General features: G+C 44.2%; 1 protein-coding gene across 3 annotated transcripts in view; it reads left to right on the top strand.

Annotated features, from left to right (window-relative positions):
• The first annotated feature begins 3,899 nt into the window (after window positions 1–3,899).
• The window catches only part of TAFAZZIN (tafazzin, phospholipid-lysophospholipid transacylase), a 70,734-nt gene continuing 58,760 nt past the window's right edge, over window positions 3,900–15,873 (top strand). The window contains exon 1 of one of the 3 annotated variants that reach the window (XM_085629716.1): window positions 3,900–3,959. The gene's annotated coding sequence lies outside the window, so the exon portion shown is untranslated. Of the gene's footprint in view, window positions 3,960–8,158; window positions 8,181–15,873 lie in introns of those variants that run through there. The other 2 variants (XM_085629718.1, XM_085629717.1) reach the window with 2 other exon arrangements.

The following is a 15,873-nucleotide window of genomic DNA, read 5'->3' as shown; positions in this document are numbered from 1 at the left end:
TAGAAAGATAAACAGGAGACTTAAAATGAAGGGTACACAAACACAAAATCCAACACAGCACGCATGGGTGAGGAATGTGCAGGAAAAAGTACAAATTAACAATAAAGAGCGAACTTCCTAGAGGGGCCTGAAAATGAAAGTATTAGTTCTGAACGTGTCTTTGGAAGAGAAGAGATTTGAGGTCAGCTTTGAAGATCCGGGTAGAGGAGGTGGCACGGAGCAATGGGAGAAGCGAGTTCCAGATTCTCACCGCATTGCCTGAGAAGGATTGGGCCATTGATCTTTCCCTTTTGAAGACAGGGGGCTCAAGCAGAAGCTTTTCCGCATTGGGAGAAGGTCGAGAGCCACCGGACAATTTCAATTTATTCGCCAGGTAACGAGGGGAGGACGAGTGTAAGGCGTTGTGTGTGATGCTGGCAGTATTGTAAATAGGTCTTGCCTCAATCGAAAGCCATCAAAGAGAGGACAGGATAGGAGTGATGTGGTCGCTTCGTTTAGACCCTGAAATGAAGCGAGCTGCTGAATGGAGGATGGATTTGAGAGGGGAGAGGTGGGATTTGGGTAGGCCCATCAGGATAGAATTCCAATATTCCAGCCTTGAGAGAACCAGAGATTGTACCAAGGTTTTTAAGTCTTTCTCCGGGAAGAACCGACGGATCCCCCAAAGAAGGCGCAACTGGTAACGTGAGTTCTTAGCAATAGAGTTGATGTGGGAGATTAGGTTGAGTCTTTTGTCAAGAATGACACCTAGGGATTTAGCCCTGTCGACAATGATGGGTTTGTTGTTGAGTAGGTTCAGCTGACCCATCCAAGATTGAACAGGAAGAGGTGAGAGAGAGGTAGAAAGGAGGAGGAATTAAGTTTTGTCAGGATTTAGAATGAGTTGGTGAGCTAACATCCAGTTGTGAATAGAGTTGAGAGTAGAGTTGAGTAGTGAGAGATCGTGTGCGGAAGACACCTTGAGGTAGAATATGAGTGTCATCTGCATAAAGATGGTAATGGATCCCAGATTTGCTTAGGAGGTTCCCTAATGGTTCCAGTAGAGATTAAACAAAGTGGGTGCCAGGATAGAACCTTGAGGAACGCCTTGACCTACAGCCAATGGAGATAAAAGACTGTTCGCTATCTTGATCATTTGGGATCTGTCCGAGAGGAAAGAGGCAAACCATTTAAGCACTGTGCCATCCAATCCCATTCTCTATTGAAGTGTGTTGAGGAGGGTGCTATTATTAACAGTGTCAAAGGCTGCAGAGAGGTCTAGAAGAATCAGAAGACACGATTCCTCAGAGTCGAGTATATGCAGCGCATCATCAATCACTTGCAGCAGGGCTGTTTCAGTGCTGCAATTTTGGATGAAGCCAGACTGGAAAACGTCGAGGAGATTATTGTCCATAATATGTAAGGAAAGTTGTTTCACAACACATTTTTGGGTGATTTTGAAAGAAAAGGGAGGTTGGTGATAGGGCAGAAGTTGTTGAGGTCGTTCTCATCAGCAGAGGGTTTTTTTTAGAAGAGGGGTAACCTGTCCTGATTTGAGGGCAACAGGGAGGGAGCCTTGACTGAGGAAGAGATTGACTAGCCTGGTCCAGTAAGAGAGATTATGGGTGTAAAAATCGATGGCAATGATGCTGGGGATGTGGTCAGAAGAATGGTTGGGGGGTTGAGTTTCGAGGATGTATTTGAGGAGGTCATCTTCCGAGATGACGTCAAAGTTCTGCCAGGTAACTAAGGATTTCCGCTCCTCAATGGGGGTGGGGTGGGCGACCTGATCCACCAGTGCTTGGACCTTTTCATCAAAGAATATCGCAAAATCTGCAGCTTTCTTTGTGGAATCCTCAGGCTTAATGGTTAGGGGAGAACAGTTTGGGGTTTTGATGAGGTCAAAAAGTTTTTGGGGTCTGTTTTTGGCTGAGTCAAGGAGGGATCTGAAATGTGATGCTTTTTCAAGGAAGATTTGGTTGTGGTATTTGGATCTTGCTGAACGTAAAAGAGAGGGATTGGAGGTGGAAGGAGATTTTCTCCAATGTTTCTCCAGGATTCTAAGGTTTTTCCTTTCATCGTAGAGAGATTTATTGAACCAAGGTGCTGAGGGGGTGGGTCTTTTCCTTTTGCTTTGGAGTGGAGCAACATTGTCGATTTCGACTGCTAGTACTGAGAGGCACTGAGAAGTGAGAACGTTGACTTCCACGTTAGGGTCTAGTCTAGGAAGTGCCCGCATAGCTGAATCACAAAAAGTGTCATGATCAATGTTTTTAGTGTTGCGGAACCAGATAGTAGCTCTTTTAGGTTGGCCGAGAGTTATAACGTGCAATAGGTGAAAAAGGAAGTGAATGAGGAAGTGGTCAAACCAGTCTACATGGATGGGAGGAGCAGTAGTCAGCAGGTCTGCTTTGGATATAACAAGGTCCAGAATTGAGCCCTTGGAATGTGTGGTTTCCGAGCAATGTTGGAAGAGATCATTGGCTGAGAGAAAGGTGGCAAGCTTGTTGGCAGCCGATAGGCATTCGAATGTACGGAAAAGGGTGGTAGGGAAGGCTTTCATTTGAAGGGAGTGCTTGAAGATGATAGTGACACCGCCCCCAATTTTGTCCAAGGAAGACCAGAGGTATGGGAAGAAAAGAGAGGATGGTGCTGGACAGGTACTGTAGGCTATAAAAGGTGAATGTAGGGGGACAGGTAACAGGTGGAGTGGGGGGGATTGGGCTAGATGGAAACTGAGGGAGGTGAAGGTATCAAAGCACTTTACATAAGTACTAGTTCCATTACAGAAACCTGCCGGGTGGGTGATAATGTGCTGCATGGCTAAACACTTATACCCCCTTGCGTGCGCATGACGGAACCACGCCGTCATGAGCCACGGGCGGCGTGTGCTCATGACAGCGTGGTTCCATCATGCTGCGGCCGCTCCGCCTACGCGGCACTAATTCCCCGCCTGTGCGGGCGAAATGAAGAGTGGGCGGAGTCGTGACGGAACCACGCCGTCATGAGCACAGCTCGCCCGTGACTCATGATGGCGTGGTTCCGTCACGAGCATGGCGGCGCCGCGCTCACCCCACACCCCCCCAGCGCCGCGGCGGAATTTGCGCCGCGGCGAAGGGGTTAAGGTCCCAAAGGCGAGACCTATTCGCTATGCTAATGTTTGTTTTGAAGGACAGGGACACCAATTGCAACGATTGATATTTTTGATGTGCACGCTCATAGAAAGAGGACTACACTTCCAGACTGGGCCACGTAGTCCCCGACCCCAACTTCCGGTTGCAGGCACAACAATTACAACTGTCAGCGCGCCCAACAAGGAACTGACCCCCAACCCGCAAGCGTGTACACAACTTGCCAGCACAGGCAATCAGCGTTTTCTCTTGTAAACTCACCGAGCTCCATGTGAAAGCGAGCATTTCTAAGTGGGATTCCAGGAAGGTATTAAGAACGCAGATGCTTCAAGATGGCGGCCGGAGCAGCCTGGGCGGATACGACTCCGACTTGCGGGCTCCTGACTCCAACATTAAACTTGCGTTCATCCAACCAACTTTCCTGCAATGAAGTAGCCATCTTGAAATGTTTCTCTTGTCTAAATTAGACCGCGTTTTCCAGAACATTAGTAGAATGATCTCGTAGAAAATTCGTCAACAATGGTCTTAGTTTGAAATATAATGCGAAGGAAAATAATGATCCTATGTGTTGGATTTGAATAAATAGGTTACGTACTAGCTTATATGAATCTTTAATAACAAAATTATTACCAATGTGAAATAAAAGTGTGCTACTGTGCCTATTATGTCAAAAACGGAAATGATATAAATGTTTCCCGGTGCCTCCCGTTAGTTTGCATTTTTATGTGACATTCCAAGATGGCCGTCAGATACGCGCGGGGATACCGGCAATGCTAGTCCTTTTTCTATGTCTACTGATACCTTGTACAAAAGTCGGATGGAGTCTAATGTACTGCGAGCAGGGGCTAGGTAAGTAACTGTGTTTTTTGGCCCTTGTACCCATATCATTATGTTATATTGAACCTTTTGACCTTTCGAGCCTCTGAGACATTTCGCTCAAATAACAAGAACAGGGCAGGCATTATAAGGTGTGCACCAGCCGGTTCTTCTGGTCTCCAGCAGTGCATGATGCTGGAGTAGCGCTCACCTTCCATGTTTCTGTTTTTTCCATCACAGACTTATAGTCCCAGAACTGATATAATTCGGTGCTCTCCATCAGGGGCTTCATTTAAGGGGTAGCATCGATGGCAGGCTGTGCATCAGTTCGGTGGTTTTAAAATTTGCATCACTGATTTGTCTCTGGAGCCCCTCACTGATGTAATTTTAGAGTCTCAGTCAGTGGTGTGAATTCTAGAGTTTTTACTGACATTATTCCGGAGTCTCCGTCACAGGCATGGTTCTAGGGTCTCTGTTACTGACATGATGTTGGGGTCTCCATCCCTGAAGTGATTCTTGGGTCTGTATCAATGACATTTAACTGGGGTTTCCATCAGAAAATACGCCTGAGGTCTCTTCCTCAGGGCATGATTCTCCATCATCCATAGCTGTTAGAAACTTGATTTATTTGAGAACATGATTCTAAGGTTTCTGCTACAGCATAATTCCGTGGTCTCCTTTGTGGCATAGTTCTGTGGCCTCCACTGCTCACATGGTATACATCTGTTTTCTCCCATCATCTAATCTATTTTTGGGAATTCATTCACATGATTCTGTTGCTCTCTGTCACTGACACAAATATGTGTCTCCGTCAAGATATATTGCTGGAAATGTCATCACTGTCTTGATTTGGAGACTCAAACAATGGCATGGCAGGACCTGGCCTGGCAGGTCGGTCTGGATTGTTTCACTGGAGCAGGATCAAGAATGAGTTGCAAATGGCTGAGGCCAGACTGAGGAAGCAGGTTGTGCAAATATCGATGGACTGGAATGCGGGCTAAGTAATTACTAGTGACAGATTAATTGAAGCATTCTACCCATCACTGTTTTGTATACTTTTGTGTACTTTTCTGGTGTTTGTAGTGTGGTAAATATTCTTTTTACCGAAACTGAATTTCATACGGAATCCTTAAAATAAAGTAAAATAGCTCAGAATAACAAGAGGCAGAAATCCGTGGTATAAGAGGTTTCTAAATGGGCTTTATTCCATCCAAAATGGCCGACTCGAGTCGCGGCCTTCAGGTTCCGTCACCACGAGGGTTCAGGAAGTGAAGTACAATACTTTATTGACAAGAAGTAACTTTTATAGGTCATACATTTACAATGAAACAAGTGCAAAAAGGCGTAACAATTGATAAGATAAATTAACATAGTGATACGTAATTGAAACTAGGCGTAATAAGGAGCAAAAAGAAACATGATTGGCTCTCATTATCTTACATAGGTGGATCTATACGATAATACTTAACATGGATGCGTGCGCAGCAGCATGACGTGTGATTGACGTGCAACTAGGGGGTGAAGGGGACTTGACATTTAGCTCTACATGTGGAGACGAGAAGTCTAGGGGGTCATGTCAACCTAATCCCAAATCATATCTAACATCCTATGTTTAGAGAACTATGTTATCCACAAGGAAGGACTCTCGGACAGAATCTATTCTATACTAACTGTATGTGCGTGTACAAGCGTCTAAGTGTCTATATGAGAAGCGAGGGGCAGAAAACTTTCCATGGCAACAGGGCTATGAATCACTTGCAGGAGGACGGAAAGGCTGAGTCCTTTGCTTGTGAGCTAAAGGAAATGTTTACCTAAATCACTAGACAGGAATGCATCGGCTGAAGAGCAAAATAGATAATTCGAAGGTGAAATACAGCTTCTTGGCAGGCAGGCGAAAACTGGCCGAGGCAGGCACCGTTAGCTGCACAGGGAGTAGGACAAAGTTCATGGATACAGATGCGAGCTCAAGCTGAAACTGTCAGAGACAGAGAGCAGGGAAAGGCTTTGAGGAAAGAATCGGGCCTACTTGCCTGAACTGTAAAAATGGAGTACCTTAGCCATATAAAGTCGGTGGCTTTTCATACTTAGGAATTGAATATCCAGCCCATTGATGGCGGATCTGACAGAGAACATGTCGACGGTAGACACACATATGTTTGCGTCTTGGAAACTGGAACTGGAGGGAACATACATGTACTTGTGACATGCACATAGAATCGTTGGGGTCCAAGATAGGGGACATAACTGATCAGGAAAATCCACATTTCCACATTCCCTCCTTGTCCCCTACTTGCCCTTCAAGAGATATCAATCTTCATTATTCCATCGATTTGCTCATGGAGCATCATTTCTTCTTCCTTCTTTTTCCGGCATTTTGAACGAGAACTTTGATATGGAATGCATGATGTGGCACACAGACCACAAATCGCTGGTCCACATTGCAGGCATAAACAACAACTAAAGAGCATAAGAAGGCCAATACCTAGGAAGGATAGAACTCTCCATCCCCAGGCTGATATCACACTCCAAAACCACCCGGACCACGTCCAAGTGCCTGGATTCTCGTGTATCTGGCTTACAATCTTATGAAGGCGTGTTATAGCTTTATATACAGATGGCGAATTTTCTGGTATGAATATGCAGCAGCTGGATCCGATGACCCTGCAAGCTCCGCCCCTATCGGCCAGGATGACGTCAAGGACAAGACGATTCTGGAGAACAACAATTCTCATCACTGATTGTTCCTCTGTCAGATTGCCTAGGGCGGTTATAGTCTCGTTTACTACAGCTTCAAGAGTCTTGGTGAGTCTGCGTATCAGCTTACTATTTGATATAGTACCTATATAGGGAAAGATACCTTTATTGAAATCTACATACTTGTCCCATGCCGTCTCAGTATAATCGACAACTGGGAGATCTCTACGCTCTCTTTTGTGTACTAAATGAACATTTCGATAATAATCAGGGGGAGCTAGGAAAACAGGTGGCAAAAGGAATGCTATGTAACAGGTACCATCCCAATCTAGAGGCAGACGCATATATGCCGTCTGACCACATATAAAGTAAGAATGGCGAGAAGCTCTAAATGAAGATTTCCCTTGATCACTATATTCTACTGTAGTAACGCATTTGCTATGGCCCATGTGTATGGAACCAACTTTTCTCACACATAATTCACCCTTAACTGGAAATACTGACATAGTGGGCAGAATTAATTCAACTTCGGATTTGACGTTCAAAATCATGAGGTTAGGCGTAAAATTACCTAATTTATACACTTCATTTTCTAAATCAGTTCCTGTTCTACTGGGGTGACCTTCCTTATTAGGGTGACAGACTTTGAATAAAACTAGATTCAGATTTCCCCATATCCAATGTTGTTGATAAACTGCTGTGTCTGGGTCTATGGAATTTAGTAAACTAAACCATGCTCCACAGGAGCCATTGTGTGTGAACGGATGTGGAAAGAAAGGCAGAACTCCTTTGTTATTCTGATAGGGAGGGAGTCGGCCACACACCCAACAATTGGTGGCATTACTAGTCTGATGGGAATGATGTAACATACTAATGAAGGTGTTATTGCGCAGCGCAAGTCTATAAGATAGTTCATGTGGCGGTAGGTCACTAAAAGAATGTTCAGCAGTAATATTATAAACATGTCTAGAAATAGGATGATATATGTGCAAAATCACACTCGTAATGATTATTAAAACACTCAATAAAAACAGAATTAATAATGTCCTCACACAGTAGCTACGCAGTGATTTACAATACGCCTGTCGTTTCAACATTTCTCTGGTATTTTCTCTACTCAGGTCCAAGGGATACATGTCAGAGACAATTCAACCGCTTCACCTTGGAGAGGACTTAAACAATCAAATTGCTCGACTGTTTGGGCCTAAGTTTTAATTTATAGTTCTGAGAGTCATTCCTTTCAACAAAGGGAAGTTTTGAATCAGTCTGTGAGGGAGTGCAGGGCACAGTGTCTATATCCGAGGATAGTCCATGAAATTTCTTAACGTGACTGGAATGTATCCATCCTTTGCGGCCCTCCACTTTCACGGCTGTTCTTGTGGTCAGCAGGACTAGCTTCGGTGTTTTCCACCTGGGCTCCAATTGGGTTTTCCGATCGAAATTCCTCACAAACACCAGATCCCCCGGAGCAACGTCATGGGGTTTCACCTCAGTGTTGTCAGGAAAAGCTGCAGCTACCTGTGAACGACAAGATCGTAGTGCAGACATCAAGGAAGCCAGGTAATCTGTCAGCATATTACAATTAACATCAGTTATTTTACGTGGTACAGGCGTCCCCCACATATTTGGTGGCCTTCCGAAGATCACCTCATACGGGGATAGCCCTGTTCGAGAGTGTGCTACCATTCTTATGTAAAATAGTGCAACTGGTAAGGCTACTATCCAGTCAACACCTTTCTCCTTACATATTTTAGACAATCTGATTTTCAAAATTTGATTATGTCGTTCCACGAGACCTGCTGCCTCGGGGTGTCGGACACAGTGGAACTTCCACTGATATCCCAACAAAAGTGAGACATGTTTCATTAATTCGGATGAGAAAGGCTGGCCGTTATCTGAATATACAACACGTGGTAGCCCGTACCGTGGGAAGAATTCTCGAACTAACTGTTTGGCAGTAGTCGGGGCCGTGTAATCTGATACTGGGTACGCCTCAGTCCATCGGGAGAGAGCGCAGACAACTACAAGAACATATTTGAATCCTCGACATCGTTCCATCTGGATATAATCCATTTGGAGCACTTCAAAAGGATGATCAGGAGTCTGGAATCCACCCTGTTCTACGGGAACACTTTTTCCCGGGTTGAACTGACAACATATCATACAGGTACGGACCTTTTGCTTAGCTGCTGCTCGTAAATGTTTATTGAACCAAATGTGTTGAATGCTATCTAGCATAGCTTTTTCTCCTAAATGCGCCGGGCTGTGAATTGTAGCTATAATGGCTTGGACCATAGAGTCAGGAAGAAACCATACAGATTTCTCCTTCGTCATCCATCCCTGATCTGTCTGGATCCCTCCTAGTTCAGTCCATTTCTTTAATTCTTCTGCAGTAGCATGTGTCTGTATGTCAATTACGTCAAGTGCGGGATCCTTAATTGTCATACACTGTGTTGGTGTCTGAACTATTGGCTTTGTCATGTCTAATGTGCGATTCTGAGCAGTCTGTTTAGCTGTTCTGTCAGCTAAATCATTGCCTTGAGAAATGATATCAGTAACCTTCGTGTGTGCTTTACATTTCATAATCGATATAGCAGTGGGTAGATGTATTGCGTCTAACAAGGCATGAATGAGGGGTCCGTGCTGAATGTGGGCACCATGGGAGGTTAAATAACCTCTCTCTCGCCACAGTACGCCGAAGTCGTGTACAACTCCGAATGCATAACGTGAGTCAGTGTATACATTAACTTTCTTATTTGTGGCTTGAATACAGGCTTGTGTTAGAGCAATAAGTTCTGCTGCTTGGGCTGACAAAGTATCTATACAATTTGTCTCAATAACTTCAGTGTCTGTTGTGACTGCATACGCGGCCACTAAATCTCCTGTACTTGTTCTCATGCACGATCCGTCTACATACAACGTCAGGTCTGGATCTAACAATGGAACGTCTGTCAAGTCTTGTCTAGGTTTCGTCTTTATTTCAATGATTTCAACACAATCATGAGCTAGTGGGTCTGTTCCAATTACAGGTAATAGTGTAGCAGGATTCAATGTATTACACCGTCGGATCTCTATGTGTGGTTGAAACAATGTCAGTTCATAACCGGTAAGTCTTGCTATGGTCAAGTGTTGTGTTTGTGTTCGGTTCACAAGAACCTCTACTGCATGTGGTACTTGTACTGTCAATGGATGTCCTAATACTATGGCATCGCTTTGTCTGATTGCTAAAGCTGTCGCCGCCACTGATTTCAGGCATGCAGGCAAAGCCTGAGCTACGGGATCTAATGTACTGGAAAAATAAGCACATGGCTTGCGTGATCCTGCTTGATCCTGAGTGAGTACTGACAAGGCAGTACCTTCACGTTCTGTAACAAAAAGTGTAAAATGTTTGCTATAACATGGTGTTGCTAAAACAGGTGCTTGACATAAAGCTTCCTTTAGGCTTTCAAAAGCTTGTGTATGTTCCTGAGTCCAAGGGAGAACAGTCGATGTGGCTGCCTCCTGTGTGGTTAGCTGAATGAGTGGTTTTGCTAGAAATGCGTACTGAGGGATCCACTGCCTACAATATGAAGTGAGGCCTATAAAAGCCCGCACTTCCTTTTGTGTCTGGGGTATTGACATGTTAGCAATTAACTGGATGCGATCTGGTGTAAGCTGCCTTCCCTCCTTGGACAGCGAGTGACCAAGATAAATAACTCGCTGGACACAGAATTGCAGCTTAGAAGGAGACACCTTGTGCCCCTTGTCGGCTAGAAAATGTAAAACTGTCAGAGAAGCCTTTTCACATTCACGTTCGCTTCTCGCGGTGATCAGCAGATCATCGACATATTGAAGCAGTGCAGTATTGACTGGCATGTGGATACTGTCAAGTTCTCGTTTCAGTGCTTGGCTGTAGATGCTGGGGCTTTCTGTGAATCCTTGGGGAGCGCGTGAGAATTTAAAGCTGCGCCCATTTAAACTGAATCCGAACAAATATTGGCTTTCCGGATCTATTGGGACGCTGAAAAAGGCATTCTTGAGATCAATTACAGTAAAGAATGTTGCTTCGGAATCAATTGCTGTCAATAATGATGATATATCAGGGACCACAGGAAATTGTGGTACAATGCACTTGTTTAGTTCACGCAAATCAATAACCAATCGGTATACTGGTGGGGCAGTAGGATCAGTTCGTTTAAGAATCGGAATTATCGGTGAATTACATACATTGGAGTCTGTTTCTACAACTACTCCCTGGGCAATTAGCTCATCAATAATTTTCAGCAAAGCCACTACAGCATCATGTGGCAACTTGTATTGTCGCATTCGTGGTAGTACCACTCCTGCTTTCAATGTGACTCGGTATGGTGTAATGTTCATGCAGCCAACATCCGTAGGGCCTTGTGCCCATAGATGTACTGGTAAAGTCTGTAGTCGGGGATCCATGTCCCTAGACACATAGTGACCTTTAAAATCACGTAGAAACAACCTTACTCCTTCCGGAGAACAACATATTATGGCTCCTAGTGCTTTCAGAGTTTTAATTCCTAACAGATTTTCTGGGCATGATTTAGTAAGCAATAAATCTGTAGTTCGTGTCAAAGGTCCTATCGTAAGTGGGAGAGGCTGTGATACTTCATTAACAATAGGTTTTCCTGAAAAACCAAGGGAAACATTTTGAGAGCCTGAGAGGGGTGCCCCTGGAACTTCACTACGTTTTATAGTTGTTCGACTTGCCCCTGTATCGAGTAAGAATTTTCTATCTTGACCTAACAATTCACTATGTACATACGGTCCTTCTTGATCTACAGGAATCTCGATGAGCGGTAAGTCAACTTCCCTCTCTAGGCTTGTTCATGCGTAACGCTGATACTCAGGATATTCATATTGTGCAGTCTGATACATTTGTCGTGTTGTGGTTTGTGTGGCAGTAGCAGGCAACGGTGGTGCAGCTGGCACAAACTGTATGGGCTGCTGTGAGGCTGGCATGGACTGTTGCTGAACTGGCATGGACTGTTGCTGAACTGGCATGGACTGTCCATGCTGCATAGCTCCTTGTTCATTCTGATCTTGTCTAACTAATCGTGGTCTCTCTTTTGCAATACCTGTAGCTATATTACGTTTCAGGACTGGACAATCGTGTACATAATGGCCTAGTTGCTTACAGTAATTGCAGGTTCCTTTTACGGGAGCTGCAGAATCACCAGAATGTGTCACACCCTTTTTGTGACCCTCTGCTGGTACTGTCTGAGAAACTAGCATTTTCATTTTTGTATCCTTCATGCGTCTATGCTCGTGTTCTTGTTCATCCCTAATTCTATTGTGATGATACTGTAACATTTGTAGCATTTGTGACGGAGTGTTACTTTGCCAGGTACTCTCGAATTTCAATATTCTATTCTTCACTGGAGGCAATGCATTTTCCACTAATTTTGTCACAAATAAATGTGGATATGAGTCACTACTTGCTTTTATACCACTGTTTATACCAAAACATTTTTCAAATCGAGCATAATAATCGCTTGTGTCTTCATCTTGCTTTTGTTTGCAGGCTGTGATTGCACCCCAATCTTCCTTTTTTGTAGTTAATAGACGTGGCAGTACCTGTACTAGTAAACCTGGTAACAGTTTAACTTTATCCCCGAGCCCTGAACCTGCAGTTCGGGCCCTTTCTTCCTCTGCTAATGCTGTCCAGTCTATCTTTTGGTCTCCCACTTCCCACTCTTTTTCTTTCAGTTTTTCATAGATGCCAGCAGGCAAAAGCACCTTTAATATCGTCATAATATCAGGAAAGGTGTACTCTCCCATTAGTAACATGTCTTTAATTTCTCGGTGGAAACCCGCTGGGTCTTTGTCATGACTAGGTACTACTTTCTTCATTTCTAATAATTCCATTTTTGATATGGGTGTGTAAACAAATACACGGTGAAACTCATTGTCTTCGCCTTTTATTGGGTGCACTTCTCGTAAAGGATTTTGTCTATCCTTATAGTACGGCGTTCTTTCTCTGTGGGGCAGCGAGAGAGAATCCGGATTTACAAAAAGGACATACTGTTTACGTGACACTAATATCTCTTTAATTAGCTTGTTACTAGAACCTCTCCATCTGTTCGTGAGTAGTTCCGTTAATATATCAGGTAAAGGACCAGGGTCAGCATGTTGGCTCTTATATAATATAAGGAGTTGCTGAATCATATAGATTCCAGCTAAACGTTGTTCATCTGCACTGAGATTAAAAAACGTGTGTGCTACGGTCTCATCACCGTATATTTCAGGACTGTCAATCCAGTGAACAGCTGATCTGGCTAATTCTTGCTCATCCATGGAATCGAGGAGGTGGTAACCCCTTCGTTCTCGTAGTATTTTATCTGCGGCTTGAAACAAATGTTCAGGAGACTTCAGATTTATTACAGGCGTCGGATACGTTCTGCTATTATTTGGGCATACAGAGTGTATGGGATCAGAAAAACATCTAGCATTATTACAGGATCTTCCTCTGCCTACATAGGCTATGGTCTCTGACTGTCTTGCGGAATTCCCTGATTCGGACACTTCATCTTGCTCGAACTCGTCTGTTCCCAATCTTTCTTCATGAATACGCTCTATTTCTCTACGGATTTTTCGGCACATGGCTATTATACAATTTTGCTTATCGTGTCTCCCTTCTGATATATTCTGGCTCCATCTTGTAAGAATAAGCATTGCATTCGGGTCTACCCCCGGACGGTCTTGATTTCTGATCACACAGTTTATGAGGAAACGTAACAGTTCCCCCTGTATCTCTACTTTCTGGAATTCCATAGCTCTGTTAATACATCCTGGATCTCGTCCTGTTTGAACAAAATGGTATATGTTATCTAGATGCGTAGTCATTCCTGGTAACCTTGCTAAATACTCTGCGGCTCGCCTGATGCGTAATGATGCCAGGACCATTTCGTCCTCTTTACCAACCACCGGGTCATATCTACAATTTACAAGGAGTTCCTTTAACGTACGTTCACTTACGAATTTAGGTGTACGTGAATGCGCTGATTCTTGAAAGACAAGTTTATTTATTCTGGGTGGTGTAAAGGTATTGCTAGCACCTCCCGTGGCCCCATCTGGGGCATCGGGTGTGAATGGGTTCGTTGAACGTGACACAGCAACTATGGGTGTCGATACCACTGTAGAATCGACTGCGGGGACAGATGTGCTTGCCGAAGCTTGTATCGGGACTTGCTGTTGCACGGGGTCGGATACCTGATCCTGACGTTGAACCCCTCCGCCAGACGGTCTATGTAGTGTGGCGTTAGTATACTCGGGAGCTGTGTCGTCTAGATATGAGGAAAGAAAAACATCTTCTGCGGTTCTGGGATGCCCTTTTTGATGTACCTTAATTGGAAATAACGGGGGTGGCAAGTCTTTTGGCATCCCTGGAACAGCCTTTGGTAGTCCTTCGGTTAGAAGGGGATACATACCATTCATAAGAGCATTTCTTTGTCTATTTACTTGTTCTGACTTCACTCGGATACCTTCCTCAATTAATAGATCTTCTTGAACTTTATTTGAACTTTCTTTACTCCTCTCTTCTTGTCTACGTGCTTTTTCTGTACGTCTATGAGATTCTTTACGCCATAACTCAACAGCGTCTTTCTGTGACTGTCTGACCTTTCTTTTCCATAACTCTTCCTCCACTTTCATGATGCACTCTGCATCCCAGGTTCCCGCTGCGGGCCACCTTTGACTTTCCGGCAATCCCTTGGTATAATCTACCCATAGATCAAGAAACAATATGGCATCTAAGCCATGCTTGTGGTACATAAAATGCCCTGGAGTGTCCCTAGGAGGAATAGGAACTGCTTCTTCAAGCACCCCTTTTCTGGTAGTAATCTGTCTTAACTTCGAGAAGAGCGGCATATTGACAACTGATCTGATACTTACTCTTGAATTCACTTAATACGAAAAACACAATAATGAACAGCGAACAAAGAACAATCATTCATACCAAAATATGCAAGACATTTGAACACTTTTAAACATTAAACATTAAACATTTTAACAATAACCGACAATGATGACAGTCTGCCTAACTAATCACCACGCTGAATTCTTGACAATAACTGAATACTTCGGAATACTTGATATACTGCTAAACAGTACATATACACTGCTAAACAGTGCCGACCGGATTTGTGTACCCAAATCCGTCTTGACCGGCACAACCTATGTGCGCGTCAACACGCCTCCTCGGCGATGGTACTCACCGAGTAGCTCCTTGAAACGGAAGGCCTCAGAGAATGGACAGGACTCGATAACTGCGGATAGCGGACCCTCTGGACATCGGGATTTCGAAAAACCTGGTGGGCTTCTGTATACCTCGGATCTTGCTCTCTCAGCTAGGCTCTGGTCGGGATACTTCGCACTTCTCACCGCCTCGTCTGGGTTGATCGCAGCCTCAGTCGCCCCCGCTTGACCGGAGGGAGCTTACAGGAAATCCTGCTGGTACGCGTTTATGGTCCGTCCAGCTGTGGCAGGAGACCGGGCCTGCAACGCACCGCCGGCGCGTGAGATGAGAAAGTGTCCCTGTTCGGGCGCCATTATGTGGTAAATATTCTTTTTACCGAAACTGAATTTCATACGGAATCCTTAAAATAAAGTAAAATAGCTCAGAATAACAAGAGGCAGAAATCCGTGGTATAAGAGGTTTCTAAATGGGCTTTATTCCATCCAAAATGGCCGACTCGAGTCGCGGCCTTCAGGTTCCGTCACCACGAGGGTTCAGGAAGTGAAGTACAATACTTTATTGACAAGAAGTAACTTTTATAGGTCATACATTTACAATGAAACAAGTGCAAAAAGGCGTAACAATTGATAAGATAAATTAACATAGTGATACGTAATTGAAACTAGGCGTAATAAGGAGCAAAAAGAAACATGATTGGCTCTCATTATCTTACATAGGTGGATCTATACGATAATACTTAACATGGATGCGTGCGCAGCAGCATGACGTGTGATTGACGTGCAACTAGGGGGTGAAGGGGACTTGACATTTAGCTCTACATGTGGAGACGAGAAGTCTAGGGGGTCATGTCAACCTAATCCCAAATCATATCTAACATCCTATGTTTAGAGAACTATGTTATCCACAAGGAAGGACTCTCGGACAGAATCTATTCTATACTAACTGTATGTGCGTGTACAAGCGTCTAAGTGTCTATATGAGAAGCGAGGGGCAGAAAACTTTCCATGGCAACAGGGCTATGAATCACTTGCAGGAGGACGGAAAGGCTGA

Source organism: Triturus cristatus, chromosome 10 (genome assembly GCF_964204655.1).
Source record: "Triturus cristatus chromosome 10, aTriCri1.1, whole genome shotgun sequence".
Taxonomy (NCBI): Eukaryota; Metazoa; Chordata; class Amphibia; order Caudata; family Salamandridae; genus Triturus; species Triturus cristatus.
Note: the sequence above shows the minus strand (reverse complement) of the source record. Positions and strands in the feature narration are given on the sequence as shown.